The 12,843-nt window shown below is 37.9% G+C and overlaps 1 protein-coding gene across 3 annotated transcripts in view; it reads left to right on the top strand.

The window, feature by feature from the left end:
• Window positions 1-12,843, top strand: part of LOC117333354 (ras-like protein family member 10B) — a 79,618-nt gene that overhangs the window by 49,475 nt on the left and 17,300 nt on the right. The window contains exon 2 of one of the 3 annotated variants that reach the window (XM_033892617.1): window positions 2,290-2,532. The exons of the other annotated variants lie outside the window; for them this stretch is intronic. The gene's annotated coding sequence lies outside the window, so the exon portion shown is untranslated. The remainder of the gene's footprint in view (window positions 1-2,289; window positions 2,533-12,843) is intronic. 3 annotated transcript variants of the gene reach the window in all.

The raw sequence follows: 12,843 nt of genomic DNA on the forward strand, positions 1-12,843 counted from the left end.
TCATTAAGAACAAAAAGTCGTGAAACAAACCTCAGGATAGAAGAGTGTTTGTTATGACAGATGTTCATTAAATGGCATATAATAGCCCGAACACTTCTTTTTACAAAGTGCGTAAACCATGTACAGATCGACGTTTCTATCTCTCGACACAATGAAAGGCTCAAACCAAGCATACATGTTTGAAAGAGAATTTTAGAAGATGTTTTAATAAGACGTGGGTAGAATAGTAAATAGTACATGTATATCGAGTGTTCAAGACTTTACTGTGTGCTAAGTACATTTATTTTCGTTTAAATGTGTCTGACATACGCTATTCATTATGTTGTTAGAGTTGTGGCTGTGTACAATTGTAGTTTGATGTTTACAAACACTAATTACACCTTGGAAAATTAATATAGAGTCGAAAACAATAGTAGTAGTAGTAGTAGTAGTAGTAGTAGTGGTAGTGGTAGTAGTGGTAGTAGTAGTAGTAGTAGTAGTAGTGGTGGTAGTGGTAGTAGTAGTAGTGGTAGTAGTGGTAGTAGTAGTAGTAGTAGTAGTAGTAGTGGTAGTGGTAGTAGTAGTAGTGGTAGTAGTAGTAGTAGTAGTAGTAGTAGTGGTAGTAGTAGTAGTGGTAGTGGTAGTAGTAGTAGTAGTGATAGTAGTAGTAGTAGTAGTAGTAGTAGTGGTAGTAGTAGTGGTAGTAGTAGTAGTAACAAAAGGTAAATGCCTGATGTTTGCTTTTGTCATTGCACTGAATAAAGCTTATGTAATGTATGGTTTCATAATGGAAAACTTCGTACTCGATTGTGTTAAAATAAATTCAATAAAATGGTTAAAATTATTTGCCGATGCAAAAAACGGCTCATCTCGTGTAAATAATCACCGCCGTAGCACCACTGATTACGGAATGTTCCTCCTCTGCCTCTATTTTCTCCACGTCTTTTACAACATCTGCATCAATCATCACCGTAGTATTACTGACGAAATCGTTCGCGTTGACCTTTACCCCGGAAGCCTCGTTTTCACTAGCTATCAGTCGCTTGATGATAAAGCCATTGCGAAACATACATGTATTGTGTACACACTACGACATCTAAGAATGGATTAACAACTCGATATAAACATCGATAAAACAACCCACTTTATTCAGAAGTCATCGAAAACACAACTCACCGATTCAATAGCCGTACAAATATATACCCTGAAATGTGCCCTCGGGCACCTCTCGGGGACACGGGCGTGATCAACTGAGCATGACTTACCGACTTTGGAAGATGGGTTCGTACAATAGTGTTTAAATAACATGGAATTTCAGCCGACGGGACCGCTAAATTGGTTCGTTATAGACAATATTTCGCTGTGAAATTCGCAATATAATTATAGAATTACATAGAAGTAGGAGGGAGAATACCCTGGGAATCGGAATCAGTTCGCAATATCCATAAAACCGCTATAAGCGTGTACGTGTATTGCGGTTTTTATCAAGACAATCCCAAAAAGAGTGCAGGTGACCTTTTGTAGATGATTTAGTGTATATTATTCATTTCTGGTCTCTCTGCGTCGAATAAACAAAAAATGGACTAACATTTCAATCCTTGTATTCAGGGAGTATTAGAATATGTCTAACGTTATAAAAGAGAAAAGCCTAGAAGTTTGAAGCGATTGGATAGGAATGAAAGACAAAATAAATGATTTTTTTACGTTAATTATTTATTCGTTTCGACTATTAATAAAACAGAACAATAAAACTAAATAAAGTGGTCCGGTACATCTTTGTCACATAAAATGTTATTGATGTTTTTTAATTACATAATAAACCTAATCCATCCCCGATAATTGTTTGTCAGATTTTATATAGAAACCTCCCTCGATATTTTGCAGACACGTGTAAATGTATCCGTGTCACGTTAATAACCCTATTCCCGGGAGTGTGCTCTTCAGACCAGTTAACGCCTTGTTAACGTGTTTTAGTTTGTCTGTCCCATTTAGCCTCTGTGTTATCATCACGTCTGGTCCAATAATGTTTTCAAGAAGGTCAGACAATGAGAGACATGTTAGTTTGATCTGTATGAAGTGCCGTGCCAGTTTGTTAACCACACAAAAGTGGATATCTTTATTTTGAGGAAATACATTATCATCCTACGCTTGAGTATGTTTAATGTGTTTTGCTTTTATCACGTTTAATTTCCCCTCAACAGCCAGTGAAGCTAGTGCTTTGGTATGCACCACCGAATCAGTGAGTTGTTAAAAAGGACGCGACAGATGTCGCAATCGGTGTATATGATGTTTCTTACATGTCTTCTGTAGATGCAACGGATCAATCACGACCAACATTCTTCAAGCCAGAGAGAATGGTGTTTCAATGCTTCAACAATTATCAATATCTTCCTGGCGACGTGAGGACATGATGCTTAGAATTCATTCCGATTGGATTAGATTCATTAGGCCCTCGTCCTCGTGTGAACTAGCAGCTAAAAATCTAACATTGGAGACTTATCACTTTTTTCGTTACATTTATGACAGGACCACACCTAGCTACTTGCAAGATCGGTATGTATAACTGTAATTGTGTTTGGCGAAAGATCTCGTATCTTGATCCCAGTTTGAGCACACATTTATTTCCTGATTGTTAAAGAGAACTGAACTTGTTGAGCAGTTCAGAAGCCCTTAAGTACGGGTGATTCCATTTTTGAAGACGATTGTGCGTTAGTATAACCGATTTCAGGATTGTAGTATATTTATGTTGTAATATTAAAAAAAACTTAGTGACTTATTAAAACATTTTCCTCTGTTTTTGCCTAGTATATAAATTACAACAAAATTACAAAATATGTTGAATGATAGCATGTATGCCCTAATGATTGAATAATGTGAGAATTGATATCGCATTTTTTTATTTGCAATAACTAATTGCGGGGAATCTCTAAATCGGTGCTCCACTCTCTGTATGTAAATGAGGCCTGGAAAATATGCCATACATGCATGCGCAAACTGTTGTGATTTGAAGAATGGCGAACTGGCGATAAAAGCAGCCAAACGTCGACGAGAAGTACTGGTTGCTGCCGCAAAAGGAAAGAAAATGAGTGCGGCATATAGCATCATTTACGACTTAGAGACAACATGATTCTGTTAAGCAAAATATAATAGAGTTAAACGTTAAAAGTCGCCTTGATTTGGCAGTGAAACCAATGTTTTTTTTTCTGTTTATCACCCGCGGAAGTATCCCAGCGTGTGTGGGATTGGTTGACCTTCTATCTTTAGATTTTAAGTTTTGAAAAAAATTAAATGAAGATAAATATATAGGGGCTTATGAAGTTAAGCATATATTTTTTTATCTACAAACAAAACATAAAGGCTTAAGACATGCTGTTAAATTGACTAGTTGCTCAACTACTGCTGCTTCACGCTTATTGAGGAAATATATTGATGATTCTGTCCTCTCGAGGAGTATAATTGTGATTCTGAGGAAGTGCTCATTTAGAACGCATCTTCTATTGCAAACTTTGGTTTTGTTACTGCAAAGGACCAGAAGGAGTCACTTCATGCCTTGTTAGATTGTTAGATAGTAACCCAGCAAGCAGACGAACTGAAAATGTTAACATGGAAATTATTGAATTCCTGGTGGAAACTTTCTTGATTGCATTTGCCAGCAAGATCCTCCAATAAAATCCACACTGTTGTTTCATCTTTCAAAACTTGATCATGTAGATCGAATTATCTTCCTGAATTTGTGACCCCAAGGTCACTACAGTCAGTCTCTATATTAGTCATGTGATCTTTACACTTAACTACACGTCGGTATTGTTATTCGATTGGTGCTATCAACAATGTTTGAAGATCCAGAATAACATCAGTAAGTGTTTAAGCCTTGTTCAACCGTAATTAAACAAAAAAACACTTTTTGCATCTGGTCAAGGGATGTTGATTTTTGTCTTGCTAACAGCTTTATAAATATTGCGATACAATAAAGCAAAAAAAGGCTTCGTTCTGTTGTACAGACAAATAAATTAATTGGCACGGAAGCAGTTTTCAGTAAATTATAACGAGATTTCAAGATATATCAAAGTAAAACATGCATTACCACATTACTTGTATAGTGCCGATATATATACAAAACAAATCATAATGATAAAGACTCGGCCACAGAATACCGGCTTGCCGTTGTAACTAGCTATCGATTATGAGTATTGTATACATCTAATCGAGACGAGGAACGACATAAACAGTGACAATAATAACAAATCTCCCGATTCAACATCAGATCATTTAGGCCAAGGTGGAGTTGCTATCCAGACCGAACAGACGGCTTCGTGTAATTGAGGGTATTGTATCAATACTACGGTAGGGGAGTTACGGAATATAATGTCCGACTGTTATTATGTACAATATATAGTCTTTTAGGATTCTGACGAGGCTGGGAGTATAAACGATACAATATGTTAAAACAACACACAGTGTAATGACAAACTACTTTAAACGTATTTAATTTGTTGCACTCAAATTTTAGCACAAAACTAAACAGATTAGCGGAATGATGAATAAGCTCACCAATGATTGTCGTAGAAACCAATGTACATAAACTACAATAAACACAATCATAATTTAGCAGAATGCTTCCAGCGCGAAAACACTAAAATAAGATTACTATTATAATATATACGTTTACAGCATCCATACACAGAATATAATGTATGTGCTTAATTGCACGCAATGCATTGGCCGTGCATATTAGATAAGAAATATATAGTTTGCAGTTAATGATAACCCTTTTCTTGTTTATTCAAAACTGAATATGTCTAGCCTGATATGTGTATATCATTAACTCCATAGAACACTATACACCATTTACCTGTCGTTAAACAGATAGGCTTTTTGTTAGGCAAGATTGGTAACGAGGGGTTACTGACATCGATAGTAATAATGATTATGTGTGTTGTTTCCAAACTAATGAGAAAACATGGCATTGTTCGGGTCGTGATGACTGACGAGTCAATGCATGCCCTGCATGTAGAAACGCTACCCATTGATAAGTATACATAAACGTTTATCTAACAAAATCATGCCATGTCGACGACTGAAATAGCACCTTTACGATGATTCGTATTAAAATGGGATATGCCTGTCATGGACGTTTGACCAAGGAGCCGAATTACAGCTACACCAATGGCCTTTTAACATGAATGACAGTTGTCTCGCACAGAAATAACTTAACGGCTTCTCGTGGCAGATCTCCAACGACACGTTGTCCAGACGAAGAAAAATGAAGCTGTCATAGACAATAACGTCGGTCGGTTGATGCGGAAACATCAGATTTTCGTAAAGGCCTGGTTTGTCCATTTATACAGACTCGTCCATATATTGTTTTTGCACACGATGTATAATGTCAGTTTGTGTCTCCTACATAGTTTATATACATATATTTACCATTGTATGGCACTGCCACTACATATAACCCTACCAATTCAGTTGCGAGTTCACCAGCTTATGAACTGCCAACTGAAATTTGAATTTGAAAATTTAAAAAAAAAATCGCACGACAAATAAAAAATCGCAGATGGTAAATATAAGCATTGAACGGCTTTCAGTTGGCATTCATAGTCAATATGAATGCCAACTGGGCAGAGGCAAATTCCATGAAGCGCGGTTCAATGCTTAAATAAACATTACGGCCATAGTGTACGAAAAGACCGCATGTACCTCATGACATAAGATATGACTGTCATTGAGATTGTCTCAATAAAACGACATTTTCCATATACATTGCCCTTCTGTGCCAATGCTTAAATGATCACATATCCAAATAACCGAAGCCATCACCAATACTGTTACCTAGGTAAGAGCATGATGTAAGAAAAAATTGCGAACGAGTGAATTGCTTTTCCATCCTGTAGTAACTTGTCCGTCTAGTAGTCATTCATTGGCATGGATCAAGTGTTATTTGTTCAGCAGTTCATATCATCGGGTTTCGAGAGATGAAGATCACGGGAGAGTTGTATTGTCGATATTATCATCTCAAGGGTTATATTTCATCGTGCGATATGAATTTGGACGTGTTCGATGCTTGTTGATTTACACGGCCGTATCCTTGTCACCATCCCAGTTCTCGATTTTGTCATTACCTGGTTTGGTTTGGTTTATTTTGTTTAACGTCCTATTAACAGCTAAGGTAATTTAAGGACGGCCTTCCGTGCGTGCGACATGCATGCGTGTGGTGAGTGCGTATGTGTGTTTTGGGAGGCTGCGGTATGTTCGTGTTAAGTCTCCTTGTGATAGGCGTGTCATTACCTGGTTCGAGTTCGGTATAGTTAAGGTATACCGTCTTTGTCCGTCCAGTCGTCCTTCTGTCCGTGACCAATTGGTTAAGTTTTGTGGCAAGTTGTTTTGTCAGTGATATAGAGTTTAGTCGAGTGTTCCTGACCTAATTTTGACGTAAATGTTCTGTTGATGATGGTGTGGATTCAGTTTACGAAAACAGGTTCTTTGTCTTTTCTTGTTCAAGTTCTGAATAGGGTCAGAGTATTAAGCTTCCATTTGGGGTACTCGTTTTCTGTTATTGTCATATCGTCACGGCGAATGTCCCCTCGCTGCAATCAGTGTTTCCCTCTATTAATCAGCTTTGTCAAACAATTTCCAAATAGTAATTATAAACATTTAAAAAAAAATTGTGTCCTTTCAAAATGTAGGGTATATTTGAAAGATATATTTATATTAATACTTCATAGTAGATATCAATTTCTTTTAATTCAACAGTTTGGAACATTTTTTTCGTGTTTTATTTTATTGCAAACCCAACTAATATCCTCCAATGCCTCCTAACACCTGATGTCATATCGATTGTTTTACCTGATATATTTGTGTTACTATAGTGGCGCGCGTATATTGCTGACCAAGAAATGCGGATAGAAATAAACCTACACAAGGGGGGAATGAACAGGAGTCTCCTGAGATATATCATCTGTTGAATAATTGTTTGAATATTAAATGAATGAAACCAGAAATATACTAGCGGAAAAAAGGAGCGTTGGTTTATTTTCGAACGTTACTATTTTACATAATTCTATGATGATGTGTTCATGGTGTTTCTCGATTATTTCATCATTACTGAATACATTGTGACGATATTAATGTAATATCGTTAAAACAAGAGTATCCTACGACGTCTCCCGATCCAAATCAGTAGCGTTAGTGCCCACTTCTGGCATCAGTCGCTGTTCTTACTCTCCTTGTCATGGACCTTATCAAAGTGGTTATTCCCTTTTTAGGGATATTATCCCACTCCTGAGTAGGGACCTGTGTGAGTAGCGGCGCGTACATTGTACGGGAAGTTGACGCGCTTCCTAACCCTCCTGTCTAGCTCGTCCCACAAATGTCCGATTGGGGACATATATGGACTGTATGGTGACCTCGAACGTGGTTTTAAGCCAGAAAGTCACGACAAACCGCGTTGTCCTGCTGCAACATGGGGTCTCAAGACCTGATCCCGATATCGTACTGCTATAAGATTACCATCACTGGGAGACACGAATGTCCTAGTTTTTTCATATTTTCTCCTAATTTAGATTTTTTCACCAATTTTACCAAATAAGCACTAATTTAGAACAGCACAGACTATTTTTTTAATTGATGAAATATTAATCAGCTTTTTGGGTAGTCCTTTTCATATCACTAAACTTTAGACGTATGTGTTTTAATTTTCACAAATAAATTATCACAATGATGAAATATTTCCCTACTGTGTCCTAATTATTTCAAGACCTGATATCCATCAATTAGGTAATTATATAAGACAGCTTCATGGATGAGAGCTCCAGGCCATGGCTAGCCACTGAGCTTGGTGGTCAGGGATTACTGCTGTCCAGGTAAGGTACTGTAGAGTTGCTTTTATTCACGGGGGATTTAATTTCGCTATATTCGCGGTCAAGGTAATGTCCGCGAAATTAAATACCCGTGAATATTTTTCACCTTGTGATGAGTGACCACTATGACAATGAATAATAAACAATCTTTATTTAAAGCATATTGTTAAGCAGAACATGTACATCGTAAGTATACATGTAGTTTCTACTGTTTCACGATATCATATTAGAGTCGCATAAAATGTGTACATCGTAAGTATAATTTCTACTATTTCCCTATATGGTTATATGGTATTAAAAGTCACATAAAATATTAAAACCATAAGCATTGCGTAGCATGGCCTTATCGTTTGCAAGTTTGTCAACTGCGGCTACAAGCCACGATGCATGCAACGGCTTGCTATTTGATAGTTTCAAGTCAATTTTTACACCATTGATGTCATTTCCCTTTTCCAGTTGTTTTTGGATTTCATTTGCGTAATAAGACTGAAACTCCGATTTCAGATGACATTTAAAAATGTTGTTTGGGATAAGGTCAAGGGGTTGTAGCTGGTCGGTACAACAGGCGGGTACATACGCCACACGTATACTGTTCCTTGCTAAATGTTTTAACAGATCATCACCCCTGTGAGCCTTGTACACATCAAAGATACTAATTTATAGGCAGATCGAGTTCATCACGAACATTATCATAACTATGACTTTATTGACATATTCCAACATCAGTAATCCGTAGTATACAGCTAGCAGTGCTGTGGTGTTGCTGTGCGATAAAATAGCCCGAGGCAAATCTCTCAAAATTAGTCCTTGTTCCAAGAAAAAAAGTCATTTTCTCCAATTTTAGACACTGTCCTATATTTCTAGTACCGAACAGGAAAAATAGTCAAAATTGAAGAATAATAGGACACATCACCTAGTTTTAGACAGTAAAGAGAGAATTAGAGAGTATTCATCTTTTTTTAGACATTGAGGGAAATAATAGACACTGAAAACAATATTAGTGCCTATCACAGAAGTATTAGGTACGTTTCACAAAATTCGGCTTGAAGGCAAAAAACTAGTGTGTGGATTTCATAATTAGATATGTTTCTGAAAAAATAGTCTGTGCTGTGCTAAATTAGTGCTTATTTGGTAAAATTGGTGAAAAAATCTAAATTAGGAGAAAATATGAAAAAACTAGGACATTCGTGTCTCCCAGTGCATAGTTTACTACGACAGGGGTTTTCACGCATGTGCAAGCAGCCACTGCATTCGACACGATGGCGTCGTCACTGCGTCAGGGGCCTGCCAACACAGGGACATCGTGGCCTTAAATGAAACCCTCAAATGAGTGCCGAGAACATGACGTGTCGTCTCCGCCACCGTCTTAAATCGGTTACGGAAGTGCGAGAAACGTATTCCCCAATATTGACGTCGCGACGTAATGTGCGGGCGTCCGTCCTGGGACGGTCACCAAATTTCCCTGTGGCTCTGATACGCCCAACAGGATATTGTTCTCGTGTACACAAAATTGCTGGGCTTCATGGCACCGATTTCACTCAATCGCGGTATTTCACTGTAAAATCGTTTCGAAAAGAAATGTGTAACTGATCTACTGTTCAAATGTTCGATTTGTAATGCTTTACCGGTACATATGGTGCAAGAGTACCCCGTATGCACTCGTTCTTAACAATTCTGCTGAAAGCATGCAGCGTCGAACGGGGTCAAGGTCGACTGAATTTTAACTGTAGAACATTTTCATAGTGCACTGAAGTAGCTCCGTGTGCAATTCAATTTACAACACTTGATAATACTTTTGCCAAATTACCACTTTATTAACTAATAATTTGCGTTAGAATTAATGTATTGAACCTGTTCATACACTTATGTTTGGTGCTTCATTTTCAACAAGGGCACATGAATTTCATTAAGTATCTGTGTTGCCTACAACTAGAACATATGATTTTGAAAGCTCACTTTTCAACTGCAACTACTCAAATGCTTGATTTTCGAGATTTACGAAAATATTATGTTTAGAGCAAAATACAATTAAAACGCGTATAAAACACAGCCTTTCCTTTTTTACTATTAATAGGAGTTATATTTACGCCTGCCTTATGCGGAATCAAGTGTTGTCGGTTGTATAGATTAACGATTGAAGTTAGGATAGGAAAAACCATGCAGCCTTCACATTTAGTTCCATAGGAATGTGTGTCCCTATAATGCTCCAATGCTACTCCAGACCTTACCCTTTATTGGTAACACAATCACCTGAAGCCTGGTGGTTTTATATTTAATCATTAATAGTACACCATACTGTCTGTGATATAGAGTTTTGTATTACCGACTTCTCGAAACAACAATGTATATATCATACTTCATTTGAATGTTGGCTATTGATATTTAGATGAAATTTTCAATATTTATATCATTAGAAGTGAAGCGTGTAATATATATAACTAGTTTATGCACTACCCCAAATAACGTTGGATACTTCATACTTCATCAAAATGCTAATATGAATGTTTGTTATTTATAGTGGAGAACTCTTAAGCGAGGTTATTAACGCGCAGATGAAGCGAGTTGCGAAGAGCTTGTCGAGCTTGTCCGGGACTGTATACAGTAGTGACAAATGCATGCCTATATATATATATATCCAATTATTATCTTTAACAGACTAATACTTCTGTCTGGTGAATATTCCAAACATATTAGAACAGTTTAGTCACGGTCGCGAACACATCCTGGAGATGTTATTGGGGTATTTGTCCTGTTAACAATCAATAGAACATGATGAAACAGGACGTGAAGATTTGTCAGTTTACTGATAGCAACGTACACCACCACATTACCTTACTGTGACGAGAGAGGTAGTGAGCATTTGTCAGTTTACGGCTACCAGCATACACCACCACATTACCTTACTGTGACGAGAGAGGTAGTGAGCATTTGTCAGTTTATGGATACCAACATACACCACCACATTACCTTACTGTGACGTGAGAGTGTGAGAGAGAGGTAGTGGGTATTTGTTAGTTTACTGATACCAACATACACCACCACATTACCTTACTGCGACGGGAGTGAGGTAGTGAGCATTTATCAGTTTACCGATACCAACATACACCACCACATTACCTTACTGTGACGTGAGAGAGAGAGAGGTAGTGAGCATTTGTCAGTTTATGGATACCAACATACACCACCACGTTAACTTACTGTGACGTGAGAGAGAGAGAGGTAGTGACCATTTGTCAGTTTACGGATACCAACATACACCACCACATTACCGTACTGTGACGTGAGAGAGAGAGGTAGTGAGCATTTGTCAGTTTACGGATACCAACATACACCACCACATTACCTTACTGTGACGGGAGTGAGGTAGTGAGCATTTGTCAGTTTACCGATACCAACATACACCACCACATTACCTTACTGTGACGTGAGAGAGAGAGGTAGTGAGCATTTGTCAGTTTACGGATACCAACATACACCACCACATTACCTTACTGTGATGAGACGAGAGGTAGTGGGTATTTGTCAGTTTACTAATAACAACATACGACCTCGCACGTCCTTACTGCGACACGAAAGGTAGCAAGGATTCTACATTGTACCTACAGTAGCATGCACTCCCATAAATAAAACCCTACTATTGGTATATTAAGAACGAGTAATGAAAACATCATATTATCGCTTTGCCTCGAACTAGAGCCCCTCGCCGTCAAGGGAAACATCCTTCCACTAGGCTAAAGGGTTATTCCCGCTAGTCTGAGCTAGTAAGGTGACCTATACTCTCCATATCCTACCACTAGACTAAAGGGATATTGCCACTAGTCTGAGCTAGTAAGGGGACCTATACTCTCCATATCCTACCACTAGACTAAAGGGATATTGCCACTAGTCTGAGCTAGTAAGGTGACCTATACTCTCCATATCCTACCACTAGACTAAAGGGATATTCCCACTAGTCTGAGCTAGTAAGGTGACCTATACTCTCCATATCCTACTACTAGACTAAAGGGATATTCCCGCTAGTCTGAGCTAGTAAGGTGACCTATACTCTCCATATCCTACCACTAGGCTAAAGGGTTATTCCCGCTAGTCTGAGCTAGTAAGGTGACCTATACTCTCCATATCCTACCACTAGACTAAAGGGTTATTCCCTCTAGTCTGAGCTAGTAAGGTGACCTATACTCTCCATATCCTACCACTAGGCTAAGGATTTATTCCCTCTAGTCTGAGCTAGTAAGCTGACCTATACTCTCCATATCCTACCACTAGGCTAAAGGGTTATTCCCTCTAGTCTGAGCTAGTAAGGTGACCTATACTCTCCATATCCTACTACTAGACTAAAGGTTTATTCCCTATAGTCTGAGCTAGTAAGGTGACCTATACTCTCCATATCCTACCACTAGGCTAAAGGGATATTCCCTCTAGTCTGAGCTATTAATAGTTCAATCGTCAGGCAGATGCAAGTAGAAAGTTTCTTGTACAAACTTTCTGCTTCCCACTAATGGTTGTAAATGAATTAAAACTAGAAAGACCATCAGGTTTGGGTGATAGCTAAGGTTTATTACTGTATTGTCATTGTTACGTAATATTGCGTAAATATCTGTCATTACATAATCTGACTAGGATTACATAATATTGCATAAAGGATTACGTAACATATTCATAATTAATACAGATACATTTAGAGGAAAAACATGTAATAAACCATGTAGTAAACTGTCCTGGACAGAGGAACCTTAGCTTGACTCTCTAAACTACTGATACTATCACAAAGTCTACTTCTACATAACACACATTAATCTACTCTACAGATACAAATAACTGACATTTTCCAACATAAGAGAACTTATAATAAAGGGTGGGTGGGAGAGGTAGAGTTTTGAAGCTGCCGACTTTCAAAGCAGCAACCTACGTGGTCTGTACAGTAACACAGAATTTTTGAAAGTGAACGTTTATCTGGGATTCCAATATACATATTAGAATTTTGGCTTGATTCAAAATGATTGGA

The sequence above is a fragment of the Pecten maximus genome, chromosome 8 (genome assembly GCF_902652985.1).
Source record: "Pecten maximus chromosome 8, xPecMax1.1, whole genome shotgun sequence".
In the NCBI taxonomy this organism is placed as follows: Eukaryota; Metazoa; Mollusca; class Bivalvia; order Pectinida; family Pectinidae; genus Pecten; species Pecten maximus.